Genomic DNA, 27,511 nt, shown 5'->3' on the forward strand with positions numbered 1-27,511 from the left:
AGTTTTACAAATCACCAGGTTAAGCAATGTTCAGTACAAGTTTGGAGCAAATGAATACTCGCTATGCAGAGCCAAAGATTCATTTATATATTCATTCATTGAGTAATTAGATATTTACTGAGCCACTGCCAGGTGCCAAGCCCAGCTCTCAATCCAGGGTGTTTTAGTGAAGACCACAAAGAGCTGCCCTCCCAGGGTGCAGTTCCAGTCAGGGAAACAGACAAATTAAGAAATAAAAATGTGACATAATAAGTAGTGATAAGATATTTGAAAAAAAGTCAAGCAGGGAAAGGGATTAGGGAGTTGTTTTTTTTCCAACAGAGAGGTCAAGGAAAGCCTCTCTGAGGAGATGATGTTTGATCAGAGACCTGGCATCAAATGAAGAAATGACCAACTCGTGGGGATATCAGAGGGGAGCAACACCAATAGCCATAAACCAGGATTGTCCCAGGAAAACTAACACCTGTGATTACCCTATAGACCAAGGTGAGGACTTTGGATTTTATTCTAAGTGTGAGGAGAAGCTTCAGGGAGGGACATGATCTGATTTGTGTTTTAGAAAGACCTCTCTGGAAGGTAGACTGCAGACACAGGGAAACCAGTGAAGAGGCCATTGCAGAAGCCCAGGTGGGAGATAACAGCTCAGCTTCACATTGGGTTTGGCTTACATGTTTTTTTTTTTTTGAGACAGAGTCTCACTCTGTCACCCAGGCTGGAGTGCAGTGGTGCGATCTCTGCTCACTGCAAACTCCGCCTCCTGGGTTCAGGCCTCAGCCTCCTGAGTAGGAGTAGCTGGGACTACAGGCGCCTGCCACCACGCCTGGCTAATTTTTTCTTTTTTTGTATTTTTAGTAGAGACGGGTTTTCACCGTGTTAACCAGGATGGTCTCGATCTCCTGACCTCGTGATCCACCCCCCTCGGCCTCCCAAAGTGCTGGGATTACAGGCGTGAGCCACAGCGCACGGTAGGCTTACATCATTTTTACTAGGCTACACAGAACTCATCCTGAGGCTCGGCCATCTCATTCTTTCCCAAAGCAGAATTGTTTGCTCTAAATGTTAAAGAAAATGAGAGGCTCATTGATTCCAAGGACGGTGCTGGGCTGGTGGAGGATGTGGGTGTCCCTGCAATGTCTCACTGCCCTACCTCTCTTGTCCTCCCTGAGCAGCATAAAGGTCTCAACCCCTCTTCATGCTCTTCATTGTCATTGTAGGTTATTGGTTCCAGAATGGAATGTCCTCTCCTTTTCTCTTTCTGTTTGTAAATCAAAAATTCCTTTTGTCTTCCAAAGTAATGTTGAGCATGCAGCAATTGTATCTCTAAACAACCCCGTCAGGGACATTCTGTATTTTGTTGGAGTTGATCCAAAGGTCCTGATAGATGAATTTAGAATTGTCTTTTATTGGTCCTCAGAAGAGTTTTATTAGGTACATGGTGGACCTGGGGAAACTTGTTGGGACTTGTAGGTTATATAATTCTTTTAGCTTCATTGCTAGAATGCTTGGGACTTTTAACCATGACTTCATTGCTCCTGAATATGGGTTTCATGCATCTGGTTGCTTGGCTGTTTTCAGAAAGTAGGGGTAATAGTCCCATTAATATATCATCTTTTCCATGATTAGAAAAGAAACCTGAGAATGCTTTCCTAGCAAGTATGTAGACACAGTTTCCTCCAACACCTGTTCTTTCAAGTCATGAGACATTTGAAAATAACTCCACAAGTTCCTGCATCTGAGCCTGTCTTTTGAATATCTATTTGAGCAACATGAAGTTTTGCTAGTGTGAGCTAATGTCAGCATGCACCCTCTTTCTCACTGCCTGTGGATTCAAGTACGGCAAAGGCCTGTTGATTTGGAATGACCAGGAGATGGCTTATTTTGGTTCTGTATCATTAATCGACAGATGTGTAAACAGATTTTTAAAAGTAAAATGCCTAATGTCACACTGCTATTACATTAAGGAGCTAGGATTCTGATTCCCTATTCTAAACATTCATCCACACTGTAATGCTTTGGAAAATTTAAAAATTATGCAACAATGCACTCTGATTGTGAAAGAAATGAGAAAACATAGATGGAAAAAAAGAAATGAACCTCAGAAATTCCACTATTCAGCGATAACCACTGTTAACATTTTCAGGCACTTCTTTTCAGATTTTTTTTTCTACAAAATATAATTGCAAATGCATTTTCAGAGATACTGCTTTACAATTTCCTTTTTCCCTTTAATAATATTTTGGGTTTTGTTCATGTTCTTCTAAATCAGAACATAGATCTGCATTATCATTTTAAAAACTTGCATTGTTTTCCATTCCAGGATGCTAGTACTAATTATTAAATATTTCATTATTTTTTTTTCTCCTCCTGAGCTTGACTACTGTGTTAGTCTGTTCTCATGCTGCTAATAAAGACATACCTGAGACTGGGTAATTTATAAAGGAAAGAGGTTTAATTGACTCACAGTTCCACATGACTGGGGAGGCCTTGCAATCATGGTGGAAGGCAAGGAGGAGCAAAGTCACATCTTACATGGATGGCAGCAGGCGAGAGAGCTTGTGCAGGGGAATCCTTTTCATAAAACCATCAGCTCTCCTGTGACTTATTCACTGTCAGGAGAACAGCACAGAAAAGACCTGTCCTCATGATTCAGTTACCTCCCACTGGGCCCCTCCCATGATACATGGGAATTATGGAAGCTACAATTCAAGATGAGCTTTGGGTGGGGACACAGCTAAACCATATCAACTACCAATTGATTAACCAAATCCCTCAGTTTTAGGATATTTATTGAATGTTAATAATATTTCAAGTTTGCACTATGCACTTTACATATTTTATTTAGGTAACTTGCTTATAATTTCTTGATAATACTGACTATCCTTATTCTTTATATACATTTCTGTAGGATTGTACACTGATTATTTAAGGGCTTTTCATAAATATTGCCAGAGTATGCCCCAGAAAGGTTCTAACAATTTACATTCACAAAGCACAAAGCATCCAGAGTGTTTAATTCTCTACATCCACACAATCAATTGGTATTATCAACTTTTAAAATCTTTTCTAATCTTCTAAGGAAAAATGGTAACTCATTCTTTCACCTTGGAATTCTTTGATCACTAGAGAAGCAGAATTTTATCTCTTGATGTATTCATATTTTTCTCTAAAATATTTTAAATCCTATATATTTGAACATATTAGAAAGTATACTTTGGCCGGGCATGGTGGCTCATGCCTGTCATCACAGCACTTTGGGAGGCCGAGGTTGGGACTACAGGTGCCTGCCACCATGCCTGGCTAATTTTTTGCATTTTTACAAAACAATGCTACAGTTAATATCTTTTTACATATGTCTTTACAAAGAAATTGATTTTTATGGAACACACAGGAATGTTATTGCTAAGTGGCCTAAGTGTGGGTGTGCGTTTTACCTCTAAGAAATGATGCCAGATTGCTTTGCCGGAAGGTCCAAACACGTCCCCTTCCCACAAGCAATCTCAGAGAGTACCCATTTCATTACATCCAGCCAGCAATAGCTGTTATGGCATTTCAAATTGTTATCAGTCTGATGGATGGTAGTGATAATCATATTGTTACTGCAATTTGCATGTCCATGGTTACTACTTGTGAATTTGTATATCTTTTCATTTGTTTGTTTGCCACTGATTTACCCATCTGTGAATTGTCTTTGCCCATTATTTTATTGGGTTACTTGTTTCTTATGTATTTGTAAGAGATTTTTGCATACTATAAATAAACTTTTATTTTATTTTATTTTTGAGATGGAGTTTCACTCTTGTTGCCGAGGCTGGAGTGCACTGGCGTGATCTTGGTTCACTGCACTCTCTGCCTCCTGGCTTCAAGTGATTCACCTACCTCAGCCTCCCAAAGTGCTGGGATTATAGGTGTGAGCCACCACGCCTGGCTGAAAATCTGCTAATTAAAAAAAATATTTATTTTGAATTCAGAAATTAGAACAAATTTTAAAATTAATTTTACAATTTTGTACTACAATTTTTGATTTTTTTTCTATGCATGCAGGTATACAATCATGTAACCACCAAAAATAGTTTTTTTCTCATCTTTTCGAATACTTCTGCCAGTTATTTGTTTTCATGTTATATATACTATAATACCTGTAATAGCATTAACATAATGTGAAACAGATCATCTTTATCTAGTTATGATTTTAAAATTTGCTGCTAGCTTTTAGAAAATTTCTTTGTTGAATTTAAGTGGTTTCTTTCTAGCCCTATTTTAGTAAGGACTGGCTACTGAATTTCGTCAAATGCCTTTTAAGTATTTATTGATAGGATATGTGCTTTTATCTTTTGCTTTTTTGCTGCACTTAATTCAATGGATGTATTAATTTCCTGATAGTAACCTACCTATTATTCCTGAAATAGACTCTACTTAGTCTTTTGATATATTGAGAGATTCTCTTTCCTAATACTTATTTAGAATTTTTGCTTTTATAGTTATAAGTCAGATTTATTTCTGGTTTCTTATTTTGCTTCTATTTTTCTTGAGTTTGGACATTGGATTTTAAAATTCTGTTCCAATAGTCTATGTAACTATTTTTATACCAGTATCATACTATTTTGGTTACTATGGTTTTGTAATATATTTTGAAATCAGAAAGTATTGATGTTTCCAGCTTTGTTCTTCTTGATAAAGATAACTTTGGTTATATAGGGTCCTTGGGTAAAGAAAATGTGGCACATATACACCATAGAATACTATGCAGCCATAAAAAAGGATGAGTTCATGTCCTTTGCAGGGACACGGGTGAAGCTGGAAACCATCATTCTCAGCAAACTATCACAAGAACAGAAAACCAAACACCGCATGTTCTTACTCATAAGTGGGAGTTGAACAATGAGAACACAGGGACACAGGGAGGGGAACATCACACACCGGGGCCTGTTGCGGGGGTCGGGAGCTAGGGGAGGGATAGCGTTAGGAGAAATACGTAATGTGGGTGACGGGTTGAGGGGTGCAGCAAACAACCATAGCACATTATACCTATGTAACAAAACTGCACATTCTGCACATGTACCCCAGAACTTAAAGTAAAAACAAATTTTATGTGTAATGGGGTCTTTTGTGATTTTAGGATTGTTTTTTCTTTTTCTGTAAAGAATGCCATGCATTGAATTTGTGGATCACTTTGGATATTTTTACAACATAAATTCTTCCAACCCATGAACAAGGGTTGTCTTTCCATTGGTCTGTGTCTTTAATTTAATCACGAAAGTTTTACAGTTTTCAATGTACAAATCTTAACCTTTTTGGTTAAGTTTATTCCTATTTATTTTTTCTGCTATTGTAAATGGGATTGTTTTCTTCATTTCCTTTTTGAATAGTTCATCGTTAGTATATAGAAATATCATCTATTTTTTGTGTGTTGTTTTCGAATCCTGCAACTTTACTGAATTTGTTTATCAGTTCTTTCTGTGGAGTCTTTAGGATTTACTTTATATGAGATCATGTAATCTGCAAACACAGGCAATTGTACTTATTTCTTTCTGATTTGGTTGCCCATTACTTTTTTTTTTTTTTTCTAGTTCCTCTGGCTGTATCAAATAAAAGTATCAAGAGTGAGCATCCCTGCCTTGCGCTGAATCACAGAGGAAAACCTTTCAGTTTTTCTCCATTGATTATGATGTTAGCAGTGGGCTTTTCACATGTGGGCTTTATTGTGTTGAGGTAAGTTCCTTCTGTAACCATTTTGTTGAGTTTTTATCATGAATGATGTTGATTTTGTCAAATGCTTTTTCTGCATCTGTTGAAATGATCATGTGGTTTTTATCTTTCATTCTGTTAATACGATGTAGCACATTGATTGATTTGCATATATTAAACCAGCCTTGCATTCCAGGAATAAATTCCAATTGTTCATGATGTATGATCTTTTTGATGTGTTGTTGAAAACAGTTTGCTAATATTTTATTAAAATTTTTGCATCCGTCAGAGATATCAGCCTTAGTTTTCTTTTCTTGTGGTATATTTGTTTGGCTTTGGTATTAAGGTGATGCTGGCCTCGTAAAATGTGTTTGGAAGAATTCCCTCTAGTTACATTTTTTGGAAAAGTTTAAGAAGGAATGTTATTAATTCTTCTTTGAATGTTTAGTAGAACTCAGCTGTGAGGCCATCTGGTCCTGGGCTTTTCTTTGTTGGGAGGTTTAAGTTACTACTTCAATCTCTTTATCTGTTACGGGTTTGTTCAGGCTTTCTATTTTTCCCTGATTAAATCTTTGTGGTTTGTGTTTTCCTAAGAATTTATCCATTTCCTTGAGGTTATCCAATTTGTTCATATATATTGGTTTGTAATAGTCCCTTATGATCCTTTTAATTTCTTAGGTATCTGTTGTAATGTCTCCACTTTAATTTCTGATTTTATTTATTTAATTATTCTTTCTTTTTTATAGTTAGTCTGGCTAAGGGTTTGTCAATTTCAACTTTTCAAAAAATCAACTCTTGTTGATTTTCTCTGATTTTTTCCATTCTCTATTTTATTTATTTCTGCTCTTATCTTTATTGTTTCCTTCTGTCTGCTAATTTTGATATTGCCATTATGTATCAATTTGGGGAGAACAATTTTGAGTCTTCCAAACTAGTTTGGTATGTATCTTTAATTGTGTAAATATTCTTTAATTTTTCTCAGTAATATTTTATATTTTTCTGTTTATAGATCTTACAATCTTTTGTTTAATTTATCCCTAAGTATATTTTTATGCAATTACACATATTTTAACATTTTGATTTCCAAATATTCATTGCTTGTGTATGAAATAAAAATGGACTTTTTGCAAATTAATTTTATCCTACAATCTTGAGTTTATTTGTTAGTTCTAGTAACTTTTTTTTTGTAGACCTGTTGGATTTTCTACATAGACGATCATGTCATCAGTGAATAACAATAGGTTTACTTCTCACTTTCCAATCTGGATGTCTTTTTGGAGACAGTTAGTATAGAATTGATTTTCTATTTTCTTAAATGTTGGTAGAATTGACCAATAAAAGCATCTGGGCCAGGAGTTTTCTTTGGGAAGGTTTTTATCTATAAATTCACCTTTTGATATATATATAGGACTAATGAGGTTACCTATTTTTTTCTTGAGTGAGCTTTGATAATTTGTATATTTCAAGAAATTTGTCCATTTTTTCCTTATGTTGTTGAAATTATTGACATAAAATTGCTCATAGTATTCCCTTATTATCATCTTAATAACTGTCAAATTTGTAGCATTGTTATTTTTCTTGTTCCCAATATTGTTAATTTATTAAAGTGTGATTTCTATAAATGGCATGTGGTTAGGTTGTGTTCTTTAATCCAGCCTGACGATCTCTGCTTTTTAATTAGGATGTTTAGACCATTTACTTTTAATGTTATTACTTTTAATGTTATTACTGATATGATTAGGTTTCTTTAAAATTATTTTATATTTTTAGAGACAGGGTCTTTCTCCATTGACCAGGGTGGAGTGCAGTGGAGTTCGAGTGCAGCCTCAAACTCCTGGGCTCAAGCAATCTTCCCATCTCAGCCTCCCTAATAGCTGGAATTACAGGCATAAGCCACCATGCCCAACTAGTTTTTAAAAAAAATTTTTGTAGAGATGGGACCTTGCTATGTTGACCAGGTTGGTCTCAAACTCCTAGCCAAGAGTAATCCTCCCACCTTGGCCTCCTGAAGTGCTGGACAGATGTAAGCCATGGTGACTGGCAGATATGGTAAGATTTATATCTGTGTTTCTATTTGTTTCTCTGTTTTTTTATTCCATCTTTCCTTGTTTTAATTATTAAGATATTTTGAGGCACTAAAAGTCTTACTCATGTAAAATCAGAACTTCAACTTTATATTGAATCCAAAATTTCTTCCCTTACCCTGTGCAGATGATCAGTGGCTCAAGGACGCTTTCCTTCTCCCAGATCTTTTATTTTTCTTCCCCCACTCTTTCCAATGCTCAGGCTTCTTGAAGGTTGGATTGGGAGAAGCTTGATCAGAGTGAAGAAGGCCATGACTCTTTTTATTCAACAGTAGCAAGAGCAACCCAAAATCTTTGTTTATACATTATTTATGGAAGTTTCGAGTGTTTAGCTAATTGAAAGCTTTAGCTATTAAAAAGAAGACCCTGGTATTAGTCTCTTTACAACTGTTGCAAGCCTGTTGAGTTTGAGTGCTCAGAGACAATGTATGTTAGAGCTTGGTGTACAGTTGCTTACCTTAAATAGATTAGGCATTAGTAATTTAATTCTTCACTGAGTTTTACCATTCTGAACTAAGATATCATGTTGTTAAAGTAATGAGAGCTATAGTAACACAGCAAGAAAAAAAAAAGTTTTTATTTTTATTTTTATTTTTTTGGAGACAGGGCTTTGCTCTGTCACCTAGACTGGAGTGCAGTGGCACCATCTTGGCTCACTGCAACCTCTGTCTTCCAGGCTCAAGCAATCCTCCCACCTCAGCCTCCTGAGTAGCTGGGACAACAGGCACATGCCATTATGCCCAGTTAATTTTTGTATTTTTTATAGAGACAGGATTTTGCCATGTTGCCCAGGTTGGTCTCAAACTCCTGGGCTCAAGCTATCTGCCCACTTCAGCCTCCCAAAGTGCTGGAATTACAAGCATGAGCCACTATGTCCAGCCAATAAAATTATGTTAACATCTATGTAATGTCCAATGTTGGTTCTCTTTCAATAGGTAATTCTCTTCTAAGTCGTCATTTATAGCTCTTTCTTGGGCTTCTTCCATCTGTGGCTCTGCCATCTCTGACCTAGGACTTCTAAGGTTGCCACACCCATCTACGTCAAACTGACATTGCTCCAGAAATTTTATATGCTAAGTCCTGGGGATGGTATACATCACTTCTGTTCATATTTCATTGGCTGGCCTTCAGTTATGGCTAACTTCAAGGGAGGCTGGGAAATTGGGGCAAGAATAGAAAATGCTTGGTGAAGAGCTAGCTAGTCTCTGTGTAGGAGTGTTTTTGTTATAAGGATTTTACATATTTAAATTTAAAAGTCCATGAACATGGTTTTTCATCTCTGTCTTCTGTGGTAGTATGTTGACATCATATGGCCAGGTCACTCACCACCTCCTCCCCCCACCAGCCCAAGGAAACTCAGTCTCAATAAGGATGTTTCTTGGGGAGGGGGAAGGTAGCTCATCACACTAACACCAAATCTCTCAGAAGTTGCAAAGCTTGGATTTTTAAGAAAACGTAAAGGGACTAAAGCTTTATAATGAACATTTTAAACAGAAAAGAACAGATGTAATAGAACTCTTATTAAAGTCAAGCAGTAATATCTTCATACTTCATGCTGAGAATTTTTTTCTTTTTCTTCAACTCTTGAATGTCTTTTTAATGATTTTTAACAATTTAAATGTAGAAACATATGTTCTATTTTCCAGAGTTCTGATTTTAGACAAAAAGGCATTTGTATAAAGAATCCTTTAGAGTGTTTATACATGACTCTATGTTTAGTATTTTTCTTACAAATCTCAATCCCCTGGAGTCATGGGGCACTCAGAGCCCAGGGACTCAAGTTCACCATTAGTTTAATGGTTTTGACCTCTGCTCTAAAGTGGATTTGTACAGAGAGTCATGCCTTGCATGTCCTAGAGTCATTAGCTTGGCATGAAATGGTTCTACTGCTTATGTTGCAGTATAATTGTTTCTGAATTGGGCTTCTGTAAAATGATTATGTCTACTCGAAGACCTGAAGAATTTAAGAGCAAACTGCTCATGGGGCGACAGCATTTGAGGACTGGCAACTGGATAATCTTATGTGTAAACCAGAACCTAACTTTCTCTACTCATTTAGTTACCTAGGGTACTGGCTCACTTAAAGATTTGAGAGGCATCTCTTTTCAAGATTGGTATTTCCCACCATGGCTATGGAAATTGTTCTCTATGTTGGCCAAGCTAGCTCTGAGCAATCTTCTGGGAACTTAACATAGTTTATTATTGAATATTTTGTTCATTAGTTTAGGGTCCTAAGTATGTCTCAGCTTTTTGATATAATGTCTCCAATAGTGATATTTATTTTAACGCATATACTAGAAGCCAAAGCTTCATTAATTTGACAATGATTTGCTACATGCTTACTACAGGCCAGGTGTCTACAATAAAAAATCTGCATCAGATAACTTTTGAATGATAAGGTGACCATATTCTGGCCAAAGGGAAGACTTAAATTGAATAAATAAATGTTGCAGTATGTTAGAAAATGGTAAATGTCATGAAGGAAATAAATGGGAGTAGTAAGTTTAAGGGCTGGTAGATATTGCAATATTAAATATGGTAGTCAGGGAGGGTGTTATTGATTATGTGACATTTGAACAAAAACTTAAAGGAGCTGAGGAAAGAGCATTCCAGGCAGAGATGAGAGCAAACTAACTTATTTGAGGAACAGCAAAGAGGCCAGCTTTTGTTACTAGTGATAGAGAATGAGGGGACCCTGATAGGAGATGAGGCCAGAGAAGCTGAGTTCTGGGGTGGGAATAGGGTGAGGGGAGCAGAAGAGAGTAAGTTCTGACTAGGAGCAACACCTGAATTTTGTGGCATCCTGGAGGCCAGGCAGAGAAAACGTATGGAAGAGGGAGTGATGGACTCTGCCAAAAGATGCTGGTGGGTCACACAAGGCTCAGTCTGAGAACTGACCACTGGGCTTAGATCTGCATTGAGTAGGTGTAGTGGGTTCAAGAGTGAATGGGAGGACAGAGTGTAAAGATTTTTTTTAAGAGAAGTTTTGCCGCATTAAGGTGGTAGAAATCAGAAGCAAAGTTGAGAGAGCTCTTCTGCTTTTAAGAAGGGAGAAATTATATGATGTTTGTATGCTGATGAGAAGAATCCAGGGGAGAGGGAAAATTGATACAGGAGAAGAGAGAATTGATGAAGGTTAGAGAGGAGGGATCTGATGCATGAGAAGAGAGATTGGCCGTAAATACAAGCACAGCCAGTACATCCATGGGGAGGGCAAATCAATGGGCATGGTTGCTGGTAGATGGGTAGATATGGAGATGGGACCATGTGGACTCTTCTAATTGTTGGTAGGTGGGTAAATGTAGAGATGGGAGCAGGCAGACTCTTCTAATTGCTAGGGCTTTCTTAGCACAACAAGGAGCAAGAGCATCAGCTGAGAGCAGGAATGAGAGAGGACTTTGACGAGAGAGGAGAAGTAATTGTGAGAGAGGGGAAATGAATGGGGCAAGGAGTGTTACTGTGATTGCTGAGCAGCATTTTGATGGTCATGTCGACGAAGGACTTAAAGAAAGGTAAGAATTGAGGTGTGAGAGGTAACCAGGGGTCAGATCTACTAGAGCCTTACGGGCTGTGGTCATGACTTTGGATTTTATTCTGAGTTAGATGGGCAGCTGTTGGAGAATTTGAGCAGTGGAGTGACACTATCTGACTTAGGTTCTAAAAGGATCACTTTGACCACCCTGTGAGAATATTTTGCAGCAGCAACAGCAGTACAAAAACTAGTTCAGCAGTCTAAGAGAAAGATGATGGGGGCTGCAGCTAAGGTGCAAGTGGTGAAGGGGAGAAAAAGAGTTGGATTTGAGATAAATTTCGAAGGCAGAGCTGACAGGAATTGTCAATTAAAAGTAGAGTATGAGAAAGAGGCAATGCATAAATTGAGCAATGCATAAATACTAGTGCTAATTAGATATCAGATTTCTCAGTCCCCAATATACATATAAGATCAACACCAACTGAGCTGGCATTCTTAGCCATGCCGCAAAATGATCCCCATGTAGACTGAGGCAGGAGTCTCCTTCAGGTTAATGTTGCTAATAGCCTCATATTTCAGACACAAAGGAAGCAGGTTTTGGCATGAACATGCTATGCAGTAGGTTTAAGATGTGTAGTTTTTCAAAGTATTTTAGCATATTTTCTTTTAATTTTATAATTCCAAGATATATTAAATAGATACCAATTTAACCTACCCTCCGGAAATAGACTGGAAATTTCTTCGTTCAAAAAATGACAGAATTTAGTTAATAGTCTGGCACTCGTTAGAGTTTTCCCAACAATAAAACAAAGTGTATTTATTTTAATGGGAAGTTCTGCTCTGTCCATTCAGTATTTTAATGTTTTCACTTTTTCCTTCTTTAAAACTTAAAACTATAAAAGTCTGAAAAATGAATATGCCATCAACTTTAAAAATAAAGATGACACTTTGCTCCTTCTTTCTTAAAGAACAGCTTGTCTCAATTTTCCCAATCTCTGTTTTCTTGAAATTTCACTTTCTGACTGGGCCAATCTGGCTACATATCCTCTTGCTACTTCATTCTCTTTTATCAGCAAACTTTCAGGATAGCTAAAGAATAATTAGTGTCTTTGCTTCCATCTCCTTACACTTAGAGACTTTCAGAGTTTCTGTAATATCTCGCTGCACAGAGAAAAGCAAACAAAAGGATGCTAGAACAACATTTTCCCAAGAAGTGCAGTTTAGTTCTTTTCTTCATTGTGTTTGCAAATGATGCCACTGGGACTGAGGGAGGAAATGAATGTATTGCATAGGAATCTTTGTTCTATGGTTTGGGGAGATCAAGAAGACCAGTACTACCTGGATATTTTATTAACATCTTCAATTTGTTTCTTCGAGTCTTCTTTCCTCTCAGCAGAATGAATGATTAATTTCAGGTAAAAAGAAGCAAGTTTTTTATTGCCTTTCCCCATAATCTGACTTTCAGAGTAGACTCGATGGCTCCAGTTATTGGTGCTTTAAATTGTAAACAGTTGTCAGGTTTGTGGATAGGTGGATCAGGAACAGTCACTTGTGATTTCAGAGATAAAGGCAATGTAGTGCAAACGCTGAGAGCTTGGGGTCTGGGGTCTGACAGATTCTAGTGTCACGGCTCTCTAGCTGGCTAGGCCACTTATAATCTCTCTGGGGTTCAATTTACTCATCTGGAAAATAGGGATGATCATGTTTATTTCATACAGTTGTTAAGATTAAAATAAGTAATGTATCTTAAGCAATTACCACAGTGCCCTGCACATAATAAATACTCAGTAGTTGGTAGCTATTTTTATTTTTTATTTTATAAATTTGTAATATAAGGAATATGATTTTAACAATTGCATTATTACATATTATAGCTATTGGGTATATATATCTTACTATATTATATATACATACATACTTATATATACATGTGTGTGTACGTAAATATATATATATTTATATTGATGTAAGATTCAGATTTTAAAAAATAGTGTTTTACTTTCTCTAAGCACCCCTGAAGGACTACACCAGTGATTCTCAAAATACGGTATCCAGACCAATGGCATCAGCATCTCCGGGAAACTTATTAGAAATTCAACTCTCGTAACCCCATTTCAGACCAACTGAATTGGAAACCTTAGGGGCGGGGTTTCATAATCTGCATTTTAATGAGTCTTTTTAGTAACCCTGATGCACTGTGAAGCTTGAGAAACATTGGAAGAGACTATGTTCTCATCCCAGAATAATGACTTTCAAACTAAAACATCCTTGTGGTTAGGTGGCTCACACCTATAATCCCAACACTTTGGGAGGCCAAGGCAGGAGGATCACTTGAGGCCAGAAGTTCAAGACCCAGTTGGGTGATATAGCAAGATCCTGTTTCTACAAAAATTTTAAAATTTAGACAAGCATGGTGGCTCATGCCTATAGACCAAACTACTTGGGAGTATGAGGTGGGAGCATCACTGAACCCCAGGAGTTGAAGGTTGCAGTGAGCTATGGTTGAGCCACTATACTTGAGCCTGGGGGTGACAGGGCAAGACACATTCTTGCTTTAGTTGCTGTCTTGTTTCATGTAGTAAATTCTAAGCATCCTGTAAATGCTGAAGTGAAATCAAATGGTAATATTAAAAACACAAGCTCTTTGTTTAATAAATGTCTACTGAGTGCTTACTAGGTGCAAGACATTGTGTTAAGATGCTTTAATGCACACCTAGTATCATTGTATTTGGCACAGTGGCTCTCCATTCTTTTCTGTTTGCCTATCTGTCAATCTTTGTGTGCACTGCTTCACTTACTACTGCCTTATAGTAGCTTTGGGATGTGATGGAACAAATTCCTTTTCTTTAATCTCCTTGGCCACTTTTGATCATTTATTCATCAGAATAAAATTCAGATTAAGCATGTTAATTTTCATGACAAGCTATAATATTCACTGGGAATATTTTGTAGATCAGTTTAGGGAAAATACAAATTTTAGATCAGTTTAGGGAAAAATTGATATCTTCATGATATTTTAAGCATTCTGGTAAATGAATGTGATGTATCTTTCCATTTACTTGAGTGTTCCTTTATGTTTTTCATTAAAGGTATATAGTTTCATACCTTCAAGTAATATACTACTTTAGATTTATTCCCAAGAACCTTACAGATTTAAAAAATTCCATTTATTTTGGAATAGATATTTTAATTTGTCATTCATTTTCTAATTGGTTGTTTCTTGTGTATGGAAATGTCATTGATCTATATTTTATTAATTGATCCTGTACTCTGCAATTTTACAGAATTCTCTTATTCTAAAAGTTTGTAATTTTCAAAATATTTTCTGTGGACAATAAGTTCTACAATTAATGACAGTTTTGAATCCCTCTTTATTTTTCTCTTATTTCTATTTCTCATCTTATTGAGTTGGGAAAGACCTCCAGTTAGAAGTTGAACAGTTTCGTAAATAACAGGTGTCTTCATTGTATTTCTGACTTTAAAGCAGATGCTTCCATCATTGATAGCAAAGTAAGAGGTTTATTTTATATATATACTTTTTCTTTTCTTCTTCTTTTTTTTTTTTTTTTTTTTTTTTTTTGAGATGGAGTTTCGCTTTTGTTGCCTAGGCTGGAGTGCAATGGCAGGATCCCAGCTCACCACAACCTCCGCCTCCCAGGTTCAAGCAATTCTCCCACCTCAGCCTCCTGAGTAGCTGGGATTACAGGCATGCACCACCATGCCCCGCTAATTTTTGTATTTTTAGTAGAGATGGGGTTTCTCCATGTTGAGGCTGGTCTCAAACTCCTGACCTCAGGTAATTCACCCCCCTCAGCCTCCCAAAGTGCTAGGATTACAGGCATGAGCCACCGCTCTCGGCCTATGTATATACTTCTTCTAGATAAAAGTAGTTTTTTTTCCTCTTCTTAGTTGGTTAAAACTCTGTATTATATGAGGATGTTGAGCTTTTTATCACCTAATATGGTATATTTGAGATTTTTTAAATTATTACAGTATTTACATTTATAGATTTTACATCTATTAAATTATCCTTACATTCCTATTTAAAACTTTCTTAACTGCTAGCATCATATGTAGGATTTTTCCATCTATGCTTATACAAGTGATTGAGCTTATAATTTCACTTTCTCTTGCTGTTTTTTATTCAGTTTTGATATTAAAATTTTGCTGGCCTCATGAAAGAAAGTAGAGAACTTTCCTATCTTTTGGTTTCTGCAATAGTTTGAAAAGAAAAAGGCTATTTAATTCTTAAAGGTCTGGGAAAATATGCCTATAAGCCTGTCTGGTCCTCATACTTTTGTGCTTCTTTATGGGAAGGTGATTTTTTTGTTGTACATTACTGAGTTACTTTCCCTTTAGGTTTTCTACTTCTTCTTGAGTCAGTTTTGGGAAATTGTAATATTTTTCCAGGAAACTTTCCATGGTCTTTAAGTTCTTACATATTTACTGGCAAGTTTGTTAATGGTATTCTCTTACAGTTTTCCAAATCTTTACTGCTTTAATGTGAATGTTTGTGTCCAAAACTCATATGTTGAAACCAAATCCACAATGCTATAGAATAAGAAGTGGGGCCTTTAGGAGGTGATTAGGTCACTAGGGCTGAGTCTTCCTGAATGGAATTAGTGCTCTTATAAAAGAGATGGAAGGGAGCTTCTTAGCCCTTCTACCCATATGAGGGCACAGCAAGAAGATGCCATACGTAAAGCAGAAAGCAGCCCTTACTAGACACTAAATCTGCAGGCACCTTGATGCTGGACTTCCCAGTCTCCAGAACTGTAAGCAACAAATTTTTGTGTGTAAATTATCTAGTTTATGGTATTTTGTTGCAGCAGCCTGAATAGACTAAAACATTTACTATATCTATACTTAGTCTCTCTTCATTTCTAATATTGTTTTGTATACACTCTCTCTTTCTTCTACTTTCTTTTACCAAAGACTTATCTATTCAGAGAAAGCAATTTTGTTGATACTGTCTTTTCTTTCTCTTCTGTTTAATTAATTTCTTCTTTTACCATATTTTGTTCCTTTTACCTTCTCTGAGTTTCCTTTTTTTTTTTTTTTTTTTTTGAGACAGGGTCTCATTCTGTCACCCAGGCTGTAGTGCGGTGGTGCAATTACAGCTCACTGCAGCCTTGACCTCCTTGGGCTCAGATGATCCTCCCACCTCAGCCTCCAGAGTAGCTGGGACTACAGGTGTGCCTCACCATGCTTGGCTAATTTTTGTATGTTTTGTAGAGATGAGCTTTTGCCATGTTGCCCAGGCTGGTCTCAAACTCCAGGGGTTAAGTGATCTGCCCACCTTGGCCTCCCAAAGTGCTGGGATTACAGGTGTGAGCCAACACACACAGCCCTTACTCTGTAGTTTTTAAAATAATGTTTTGAGTTAAATGTATTAATTAATAATTTACAAATTTCTGTTCCTAATCTGATATTAAGTCTATACCTTTTCCTATTTAGCTGCACATGAATACAAATGCTTCCATTGTTTAATTATAAATATTTTATATTTCTTATTACAATTCTTCTTTGACCCTTGAATTATCTAGAAGTATTTTTTAGTTTTTAAATACATGAATTAAAAATTTTAATTGATTCCTTACTTTATTGGAGACTGTGGTCTATATGATGTCATTTGTTTGGCATTTGTTGAGACCACTTTAATTTACTTCAAAGATATTTAAAAAATTGTTTTGTGTGTAGTTAAAATGAATGACATTCTGTATGTGATACACATTCTTAGATTGAGCTTGTTTATTCCATTGTTTGAATCTTTTGTATCTTTACTTATTTCCTCCTCATTTGTTTTGGGAACATTAAAATCTTTCACTATAGTTGTAATGTGTCAGGTTCTTTTTATAACTCATCAATTTATGATTTATATATTTTGAAGTTATCTTCTTAAGAGAATATAGCCAAATGTGTATAGGGATGGGTATAATAGTAGATAATAAGGATTTGGAGGATGTCAAATACCAGAGATAAAGAAAAGCTGGAGAAGAAAGGCTTTTTTGCAAACTCTAAGCTGAGAGTGGAGACAAAAGAAGTGCCAGGTATGTCTGCCAGCTCCGTAGACAGACTCACACTGTGGGCTGTATGCTGGATAAGGAATGAATGCAGAAGACAGGGTCCAAAATGAAGTCAGCTGGATGTAACTCACAGCTGACTGCTTTGAACTGCTGCCATACCTGTGTGTTTGTTTGAAAGTGGCTAGACTTGAGGTTGCTACCTGACACTTAGTCCTGGCAGGAAAGAATTCTTTTTTGTGGACTAAAATGTATCAGAGCAACTTCTAACATTTAGTTAATCTCCACTCACACTTTTATTTTGGAAGGATGTTTCTGACTCTTGTATACTTCTTTTTCCAATCTAAGAATCATATTTCATATTGCCCCTTTTGCTTTATGATCCTGGAGGATGAATTATTCCAATTGTCTTACTTACCTGGCTTTTATTGTCTGGAGGAAACTTTAGTGAGTTCAATTTAGCTGGTAGCCTTTCCCTTTGAGATTTTGTTTCTGGTAGACTTCACCACTGAGCAGAAATACTCCTATTACAGCACTTAGTTTATCTGTAGATGAAAACCTTTGCATTTTAAATAAAACACTCAGCTAGTGGGGTCAGGTTTGGCTCTGTTTCTCTTCATAGGTGCTTCTAAAAACATTTGCCAAGTCTGAAGTCCTGGACTTAGATCTATCTTGGAGCAACACTAAGGGAGAGATGCTTTTCATTGAATGTGAAAAATAGCATTTTTGCTGAAGGCTATTTTGTTTAATTGCTGCAAAGTAATTTACCTTGGGGAGCAGAGACCAAGTCTGAGAGTCGGAGACATTCAAGACCAAAAGGAAGCTACAGTCTTTTTTTTTTTTTTGGAAAAAAAGACCATATATTTATAAGCAATCAACAAAAGAGAGTTTTTGATGAAAATTAGTCTTTAACCCTGACAGTGAGATTTTCTGCAGTAAAAGACGCAGCTGTCTCATAAACATAAAAAATATATAAACCCTCTCCTCTCATTCTTTCATTACTTTTAGGTCTCTTGATTTTGGGTGAAGAAAGTAAGCAAAGTTTATGGTGAGGTTTATTTTAGTAAATTACTGAGATGATTCAAGATTCTAACCTTCCCCAACTCCATGCAAACATTTATCTCTTTTATTTAGTTTACGCAAATTAAAGGGACCCCTGGGGATGTGTGCTGAATACTCTATATAATTGCACAGTTTTAAATTTCAGTTTCCTAGTACAGATCTGGTATCTAAGATGGTGTGACATTTTTAGTTTCCAAAAACCTTTTAACAAGGTTCACAAATTCTGAAGTTGAGTCTTAGTGTTTTCCTTTTGGGTCATTTTACACAATTAAATTATACTGCTTCAAGTTCTCATGATAATTCCTACACCAGATCTCTTCCGTGAATATCCACTCCTTTTTCAAATTCAAAAATATAGAATCAAAATAGCCACATTAAGCAGCAGATAATCTGAAAATTAATTGTTTCAGGGGAGGAAAGAACAAGAGTCTGATTAGCATTCATTTAAAAGAAAACACTTTATTGAGGTATAGTTAACATGTGAAAAGCTTGTAGTCCTAACACTTTGGGAGGCCGAGGTGGGAAGATAATTGAGGCCAGGAGTTTAAGACCAGCCTGGGCAACATAGCGAGGCCCCAGAGCAAATAATAATTTTGTTTTTTGAAAGCTGTATATATTTAATGTATACAACTCGATGAGTATGGGCATAAGTATACACTCATGAAATCATCCTCACCATCAAGACCATGTACATATTCATCACCTCCCAAAGTTTTCTCCTGTCCCTTTATGTTTATCATCATTATCTTCTGGTAAGAATGCCTAACATAGGATCTACCCTCTCAGAAAGTTTTAAGTATATGATACAGTATTGTTAGCCACAGGTACTATGTTGTATAGTAATCTCCAAACTTATTGCATAACTGAAATTTTGTACCCGCTGACCATCCCTTCTCCATTTCCCCCCAGTCTCTGGCTCTTGGCAACCACTGCTCTACTCTCTGCTTCTGTAAGTTTGAATATTTTACCTTCCATGTATAAGTGAGATCATATAGTATTTGTCTGTGTTTGGCTATGTCGTTTATCATAATGTCCTTCAGGTCTATCCATGTTGTCCCAAGGGCAGAATTACTTTTTTTTTTTTTTTTTTTTTAAGGCTGAATACCTTTCCATTATATGTATATATCACATTTTCTTCATTCATTTGTCAGTAGATATTTAGGTTGATTCCATATTTTGGCTATTGTGAATAATGCTGCAGTAAGAACAGGAGTGCTAATAGCTCTTCAAGATTCTGATTTCAATTCCTTTGGATAAATATCCAAAAGTGGGATTGCTGGATCATATAGTAGTTCTATTTTTCATTTTTTGAAGAACCTCCATATGAAGCAGGATATTTCCCTGACCCCTTTGTGGGACTCACAAAGGGGGTGCCTTGTCTACTCAGCATGCCTGCTTTCAGCTCCTCAGGGAAGGGAGTATGCAAGCAAATGAGGAGGGAACTAGAGTGCACAAGTGCTGGAACTGGCCAACCATTTCGGTACTGGCGGGAACAAGTTCCCCTCACTGGGATCAGCTGCAATCCACCCCTCACAGGGCCAGATTCTTCTCTGCAGTTACACCGTCAGGTTGTCCCTGTGAAGTCAAGCTGCTTCTCTCTGACGTCCAGCCACAGTCATTCCATTGTCCAGCTGCTGCTTCTCTCTGCCGGCTGAGTCTGGGGTCTTTATAAGCAAAGGATGGGGTGGGGCGGGGCCGTGGGTGGTTTAGGAAAAGGCAACATTCAAGCGGGAAAACAAGGATGTACGTTCTCACGTTAGGCCGTGGGTTTCAGGCTTTTTGATCTTGGCCCAGTCCTTTAAAAAACTTTTTGCACTTTGGTTTCCTCATTTGTAAAATGGACAGAAACACCCACTTCATAGGTTTGCTGTAGTTATTAAGAAGATAATAACTATAGAAGTGGAGATTGGTAGGTGGCGGCTATTACTGAATTAACAAGTCAGATGTTTTGCTATGAGAAGGTCCAGTTTTTTTTTAATATGCTATAGACTTTCAATAAATGAAAATTTTTATTATTTCCTAAGAAATGCACACTGATAGTAAAAAAATGTAGGAACTCACTCAAACAAGACACCTTTAATTCTATAACAGAGAGAACTTAACTGAGATTTTTGTCTATTCTCTATGTTTTTCTATGTATACACATATTATTTAAAACGGAACGCTGTACATTGCTGTTCTGTAAGTGCCTTTTTGTTCAGTAATGTTTATATTTTCTATTTTGCCTTAGTGTTGCTATTATGCTTGCAAATGGATTCTTATGCCCATAGATGCTTAAAACCATTAGAAATAAACCAGGTCCTTGGCATAGGGTTTTGAATGACTCAAGGATTTGCTGTTTATTATAGAGGATAATTTGCTGTTTCTTTGTGGACAAGGCTTATTCTTCTTATGTTACACGGAGTGGAATAAGGGCAATGATGCAAAAAAGAGCCATTCTCGGAGGGAGTCAGTCAGGGGCAGGCTCGGTGTGTCAGGAGACACCAGGGAGGCCCAGGTGGGAACCTCTCATGCTTGCACTGTGAAGGGGAGCCAATGCCAAATGGAGTCCTGGGGCCAGGACAGAAGTGAACCCCAGACTTGTGAGAGCTGAATATACAAATGGACGTTGGCTGGACCCCATATAAAAATAAAACTCTGACCCGCAGCCTGCAGCAACCTGCCTAAAAAACCAATCCTCTTATCTACAGTGAAAAGCCCAGGTAGCCAGCCTGCTAGAAGTCAGACTTGCGGGAAACCAGATCGTTATCTTTAGTCATGATCCAAGAAGCCAAACAATAACTTCTATAACAATCAGCCCCAAATGGCCAGGACATGATTAATAATTGGCAGGTTCCCTAATTTTTGTCCTGACTTCCAACTTGGACCAAACAGAGAAAGCCAACTATGACCCCTAGCCGATCCCATAGAAGGCCAGGCTTCTGGTTAGCTCAGCTACAGCTTCCTCAGGCACAGCCCCAGGTATGGCCTCATTGGAGCCTGTCAGCATAAGGAAGTGGGAATGGACTCTCCCTTTTTTCCACTCTAAATCTTTCTCACTCTCCTGCCCTCCTTTGAGTCTCTGCCAAAATGCAAATGATGGCAGCTGACTCTCTTGTTATGGCAAGCTCTGAATAAGCAGCCTTTACTTTTCTCATCTGGTTGGTCTTAATTTATGTCCATACTTGCTTGAAGCCCAGGTAGAATGGCTCATGTGTAGCCATTGTCAGACAGGGCCCTTGGTTTTTAATGGAACTTGACTTGGTCTCTTTGCGAGGTGCAGGCACTTTTTCTGGACAGCAAGGATCATAACTTACTCATCTCAATAATCTAAATGTCCAGCACTTGCTCATAATAGATTGTTGAAAAGAGCTGGAAAGAAGTCTTATGCACAAAGTTTAGGCCCTTTCTTGTCAAATATGGAACCAGAAAGCCCAACGTGACTAGTGTGTCTTGTTTCAATAGAAGGAAATGTCACCACAAATTCCAGTGTAAATGCAAAACAAACTGGAATTGACTTGGGGGTAGGGGAGCTTAGCAGTCTGCATTTCGCTAACTCTCTAGAGAACTCCTTTAAAATCTTTTTGGCAAAACTTTCCCTTTTTTTGTTTAACACCTCCCCCAATCTAAACCCATGTGGATTTTGAGGGAAATTTAATTAAAAATGATTTTTTTCTTTTGCTAAATGGAAGCAGGTACGATTCAGACGGTGAAGGAATTCATCATGACTGGGTTACTTTTGCTTGCTTGTCATCCTGTTTCCCAGGAAGATAATGGAAATGATATGATATATGGCCAGTTAATCATCAGTGAGGTGGAGTTTCCATGAGGCTTCTGCAGTGACATAACTACACCAGCACCTTCACCAGAAGCCCCACTCCTCAATTATGGGCTATTTCAGTTCTAGGTTCCTCACTTCAGAACAGAAATATCTGCCCAGAGTTAGCCTTAGGACCTGGCAAACTACACCTGGTCCATAGATTGCCCTGACCTAGTGTGTTCTTTCAGATGATTGTCCACATTCAAACAATGAAGCAATTTTATTTTGTAGCTAAGACTTCTTAATGTTTGGGAACAAAGTCCAAAGGTGAGTAGCTCTGGAGGAATTCGTTCTCAGAACTCCCACGCAGATTGCAGAGCTGTAATGGTATTGTTTATTGTGCCAAGCATCTTTTCAGAACCTGTCGCTAGACTGTAAGCTCCATGAGGGCAGGGACTGTGCTGTTTTATTTATTTCTGTGTTTCCTGCACCTGGCATAGAGTAGCACAGTAGAATTTTGTTCCAGTTGGGTGCAGTGGCTCATGCCTGTAATCTCAACACTTTGGGAGGCTGAGGCTGGAGAATCTTGAGCCCAGGAGTTCGAGACCAGCCTGGGCAACATGGTGAGACCACGTCTCTACTAAAACAAAAAAATAGTAGTTGAGTGCAGTGGTGCATGCCTGTAGTCCCAGCTACTTGGGAGGCTGAGGTGAAAGGATCACTTGAGCCCGGGTGTTCAAGCTTGCAGTTAGCTATGATCATACCATTGTACTCCAGCCTAGGCAACAGAGCAAAACCTCATCACAGAACAAAAAAGAGAGTTTTGTTCAGTATGTGATGGGAACTTGGAATTCAGAGTCACATGACAGAAGGTACAAACACAGCATTATAGTAATGAGACTGAAAGCAAGACCCTATTGTGAAATACATACAAACATCAACACTACAGCAACTGTCCTTGCAGGGAAAAGGCTATTTTGACTAGGTATTTATTAACAAATAGATGATTTTCTACTATCCTCTCTAACAGAACCCTTGATGAGCCAGGAAGTTCTGCCCAATAAGTAATCTGATTGTCTCACTGGAAGATAAGTCACCCTATATTGTCTTGTGAGTAGAGCATATAGTAAAGACACATAATGAACTCAGACCCCAGGGGGAGGGAAACGATTCCATGTCCCCTGATGGACCTAAGTGGAAGAATAATGCTTTTTGTTAAATTTTGCTGCCTGATTACTATACAGGGGAAGTTCACTCAACTTGGTTGTAACCTACCCTCCTAAGAAGCCTAATGTAAACAGTTCTGCCAACTCTGTGCCATTTATTTGTACAACCAAACCCTTGCTATATTTGTCACCTTAGTTCTCCCATATGCCTTCCAGGAATCTTGGTGGTTGGTGGGGAGAAGGGATTGCAAAGGTGAATCTTTTAGTCAAGGACTTATGTGATGGGCATGAGTAGTTGTCCTTAAACATCCATTTCAACCTTCTTCTACTGGACCTTTATATAATGCAGAGGTTTAAAAGCTAAAAACTACATTTTCTGGAGTCCTCTGCAGTCAGAGTTGTGGATGTGGTTTAGATGCATTCTTATTTGGAAGGCAAAGAGAAGCAGGGGCATTGCTTCCTGTATTGATTGGGCTGTGGTCTCACTGCTATAAAGAAATACCTGAGATTGGGTAATTTATAAAGAAAAGAGGTTTAATTGACTCACTGCAATAAAGTTCTGCAAACTTTATAGGAGGCATGGTGCTTTCATCTGCTCAGCTTCTGGGGAGGCCTCAGGGATCTTACAATCATGGCGGAGGGCAAAGCTGGAGCAGGCATGTCACATGGCAAAGCAGCAGCAAACAAAGGGAGTGGGGAAGGTGCCACACACTTTTAAATGACCAGAACTGTGAACTCAGAGCGAGTGCTCACTTATCACCAGGAGGATGGCCCAAGCCATTCATGAGGGATCTGCCCCCATGTTGCAAACACCTCCCACTAGGCCCCACCTCCAACACTGGTGGTTAGAATTCCACATGAGATTTGGGTGGGGACAAATATTCAAACTGCATCACTTCCCCTGGCAAGGATGGTTGAGGAAGCATGTGGTTTCTCTGTAGCAGTATTAGCAAAGGCCCCACTGCCTGGCCATTAGCCATGGGTGTGGACTGAGTATGGATGTGGGAAGGCAGGGAACAGGACACCCTTGTTGCTGACACAGATCATCTCACAACTGATGGAGTCCTGGAGCCACAGCCACAGTCAGGGCTTGCCCAAGTCTATATCATGGCAGTGGGTGTGTTTGTAGCTCAGCTTCCCAATCAGCAGGCAACAGCTTTGGAGGCCTGGTTCTGTTGTGTGACTTGTAAGTTGTTTCTAGAAGAACCTAGAGTTTGTTTCTTTAGCCCTCCCAATGTTCTGTAAGCTATTTAGTATATTGTAATCCCTTTCTGCTTAAGTTAGCCAGATTGAATTCTTTTCTTTGCAGTGAAACCCTGACCCTACAGCTTGCCAGTGAGGGGCTGAATCAAACTTTCTGAGTTAGGTATTACAGAGGGTTTCCCTCCCCAGTTACTATTGCCTTGGTTTTAGACAATTATTTGCAAAACTGCTGGTGTGTTACTTTTGATTCCTGAATTCCAGCTATTGTGTTTTTTTCCACTATAGTCTAGTAAGTGGTAAGCAATTAGAAATTCACGATTTTGCATTTTATTATGTTTAATAAAATGTTGAATCTGTTACATATTAAATTCTGTGTTCAGAAAACTGTTGAGCCTGCTAAGTTATTCATCAGGGCCTAGGTTTAGGATGGTCTTGTCTGTTGTGTTAATAAATCATTGCTCCTGGGTATTTCAGTGACCTCCGGATGACATGTAATATAAAATTGATGGCAATAACTTATAATAAAGCATTATATTTGTACCCTCTTTTATGGTATTTGAAAACATGATCTCTTATGTCAGAGGTAAGGGAAAGTGTTGCAGAGGAGAAAATTGAGGTTCAGAGACAAACGATAATTTGTTGAAAGTCATGAAGTTAGTCAATAAATAGCAAAGGCAGATCAGAAAATCTTATCTTTGACAACAAGAAAAGCAACTGACTGGTGTAACAAATTTCTTCTACTAACCAGCCAACAATAGGCTAAGATATTTAGTGGAGCCAGCTCTCCTTTTAAAAAACTCTGCTGAAGAAGATTCACCAAGTGGTGCAAAAAAATAACCAGTGCCTTTGGAGTTACAAATTTCTTTGCAAAGGCTGGTGGTGTTGACAGGAGAGGAGTTGTGGGGCGAAGGCAGAGAGACAGGATTCAAGCTGAAGCGATTCCTTGCAACATCTGTTAGTGCTGAGGCAAGCTTGGGTTACTGCTTTATTCCATAAAACAAGGATGTGAAAAGCAGCCCTAGGAAAAGACATTAGGATGGGCTGAGGCAGTGGAGAATGGCGTAGAGTTACTTGTGGGAAGGAGAGCAGATGACCTGCTGGGCTGAACACTTCAGTTAACACTTTTCTGGGTTATTGTTCTAGCTATTAAAATCTATTACTAAAGAGTCCTTCAAAATAATGGTTATGGGTTTGAAACAGAAAGAGAATGAAGCACTCTTTTCCACCAGATATCTCTTTGGTCCTTATAGCTAAGACTTTCCTGGACTTCGTTTTCGCTTTTTTGGTGCATAAGGAGGTTTCCTTTTGCTGTGGAAGGATTTACATGTAGCCAAATGTTTCATGGGCCTATCTGTAATGTGCTTTAAAGCCTTTTCTGAAAGTGAAATTTATTTAAAGGAAAAGCTGTTTCCTACTAGTTGGAACGACATCTAGAAGTATGATTCATGCAGCTGGTCCCAAGTGCCTCGAGAGTAGACTTGCCACAGAGCAAGCCTAAAGATGTTAACCTTTATAACGCCATGATTTGTCTTCTGTGGCCCTGCCACCAGAAACCTAAGTATTTCCAGTGCCTTCTGTTGTTTTGCAAAGCAACTGATTGATAATGGTAACTAAGGCCTGTTGGAGTGCTGCAAGCTATCATCATAGGAGGGAAATTGATGGTTGGAAGAGTGAGGTGGTTAAGGCTCCCTGTTCCAGGGGCTGGCCTCAGAAACTAATGACTGGTCCGTGTATGGAATCAGGTCTGGAAAGGAGCCGCGGCCGTATCCTCACGTCATAAAAATTGGACGGGCTTTGCACACAGACAGACCTGGGTTTGAGTCACTTTACTAGCTTTTTGATATTGGGCAAATTATTTAATGTTTCTCTCAGCCTAGATTTCCTCATTTGTATAATAAAGATAATACCATCAAAGGGCTGTTGTGAACACTAGAAAAAATTATTTTAAGGCTCGAAGAACAATGCCTGGCACATGGTAGATGCTCAACAAATGGCAAACGACAGTTGTGATTATGCTCATGCTTGTTTGCTCGTAATTTTCTTAACCAGTGCTAAGTTTTTCTTTCTATTCACATGTTTTCTTCCCTCTTTCTCTATTTCTGTTATGAGCATGAAGTTTACATGCAGTGTTTCTATTTCTGTATCTCAAAACCCTTGTATGAAAAAAAATTATCCTCAAAATAGCCTTGCAAAATAGGCAGTCAGCAGGGTTAGTGTCCCTATTTCAGAAGTGGGAATAATGAGGCTAAGAGAAAAGAAGAGGTAGAGAAAGACTAAATAAAACAGGAGCCCTAATCTGGGGTTATGGGCTTTAAATCCCCGAAAATGAATGCAAAAAAAAAATTTTGGTGCATTTTGATTGCAAGAAGGTCTATAGCTTTCATCAGATTCTCAGAGGTCTTGGGATCCCTCCAAAAAGGTTAAGAAGCACTGTGGATAAAGACCTCCTAGAACAGAGAGCTATCTGAAGGGAGTTCATGGTTTCTGCGTTCCTGTAGGCAGAAGAGTAGTGCACTTTCCTGGTGTACCATTTCCATCGGTATCACCTCTGGGCCGCTTTGAAAATGTAGATCCCTAGACCCCAACCCAGACCTACAGAATCAGAATATCAAGAACTGGAGCTGGGGTATCTGGCGTTTGAATGAGTTCTCCAGGTGATTTTTATGGCCGCTCAAGTTTGACAGTCCACTGGTGTGACAGTAAAACCTGCCTTTGGAAACAGATCACCAGGCTGAGAGCCTCCCCTTCCACCTGTGGGAATTTGAACTATTACTTCAGTTTCTTCACCTGCAAAATGGGGAGAATAATCATGACTCCTTCATAAAAAATTTGTGAACATTAAGTAAGATACTGTCTGCCTAGTGTTTAACTAGTGGCTTAATATAATAAATACTCAAATGTTAGCTGAACTGAAAATAATAATTATGAGTGTTATTATTATCAGTACTATCATTAGAGAGATTGGAGCAAATGGAAGGCTCTGACTCTCTCTGGGAAATTAATGGTTGAGCATTTATTAATACTTCAGTCGCTTTTGAGAGCTGTCTGGCTCACCTGCGATATCTGTTAGCATCAAT

General features: G+C 38.1%; 1 long non-coding RNA gene across 1 annotated transcript in view; it reads left to right on the plus strand.

The window, feature by feature from the left end:
* LOC119620070 (uncharacterized) overlaps window positions 1-27,511 on the plus strand; it is a 163,035-nt gene that overhangs the window by 25,135 nt on the left and 110,389 nt on the right. The window contains exon 2 of the long non-coding RNA XR_012092662.1: window positions 5,568-5,709. This is a non-coding gene — a long non-coding RNA (uncharacterized lncRNA). The remainder of the gene's footprint in view (window positions 1-5,567; window positions 5,710-27,511) is intronic.

The sequence above is a fragment of the Chlorocebus sabaeus genome, chromosome 3 (genome assembly GCF_047675955.1).
Source record: "Chlorocebus sabaeus isolate Y175 chromosome 3, mChlSab1.0.hap1, whole genome shotgun sequence".
NCBI lineage: Eukaryota > Metazoa > Chordata > Mammalia > Primates > Cercopithecidae > Chlorocebus > Chlorocebus sabaeus.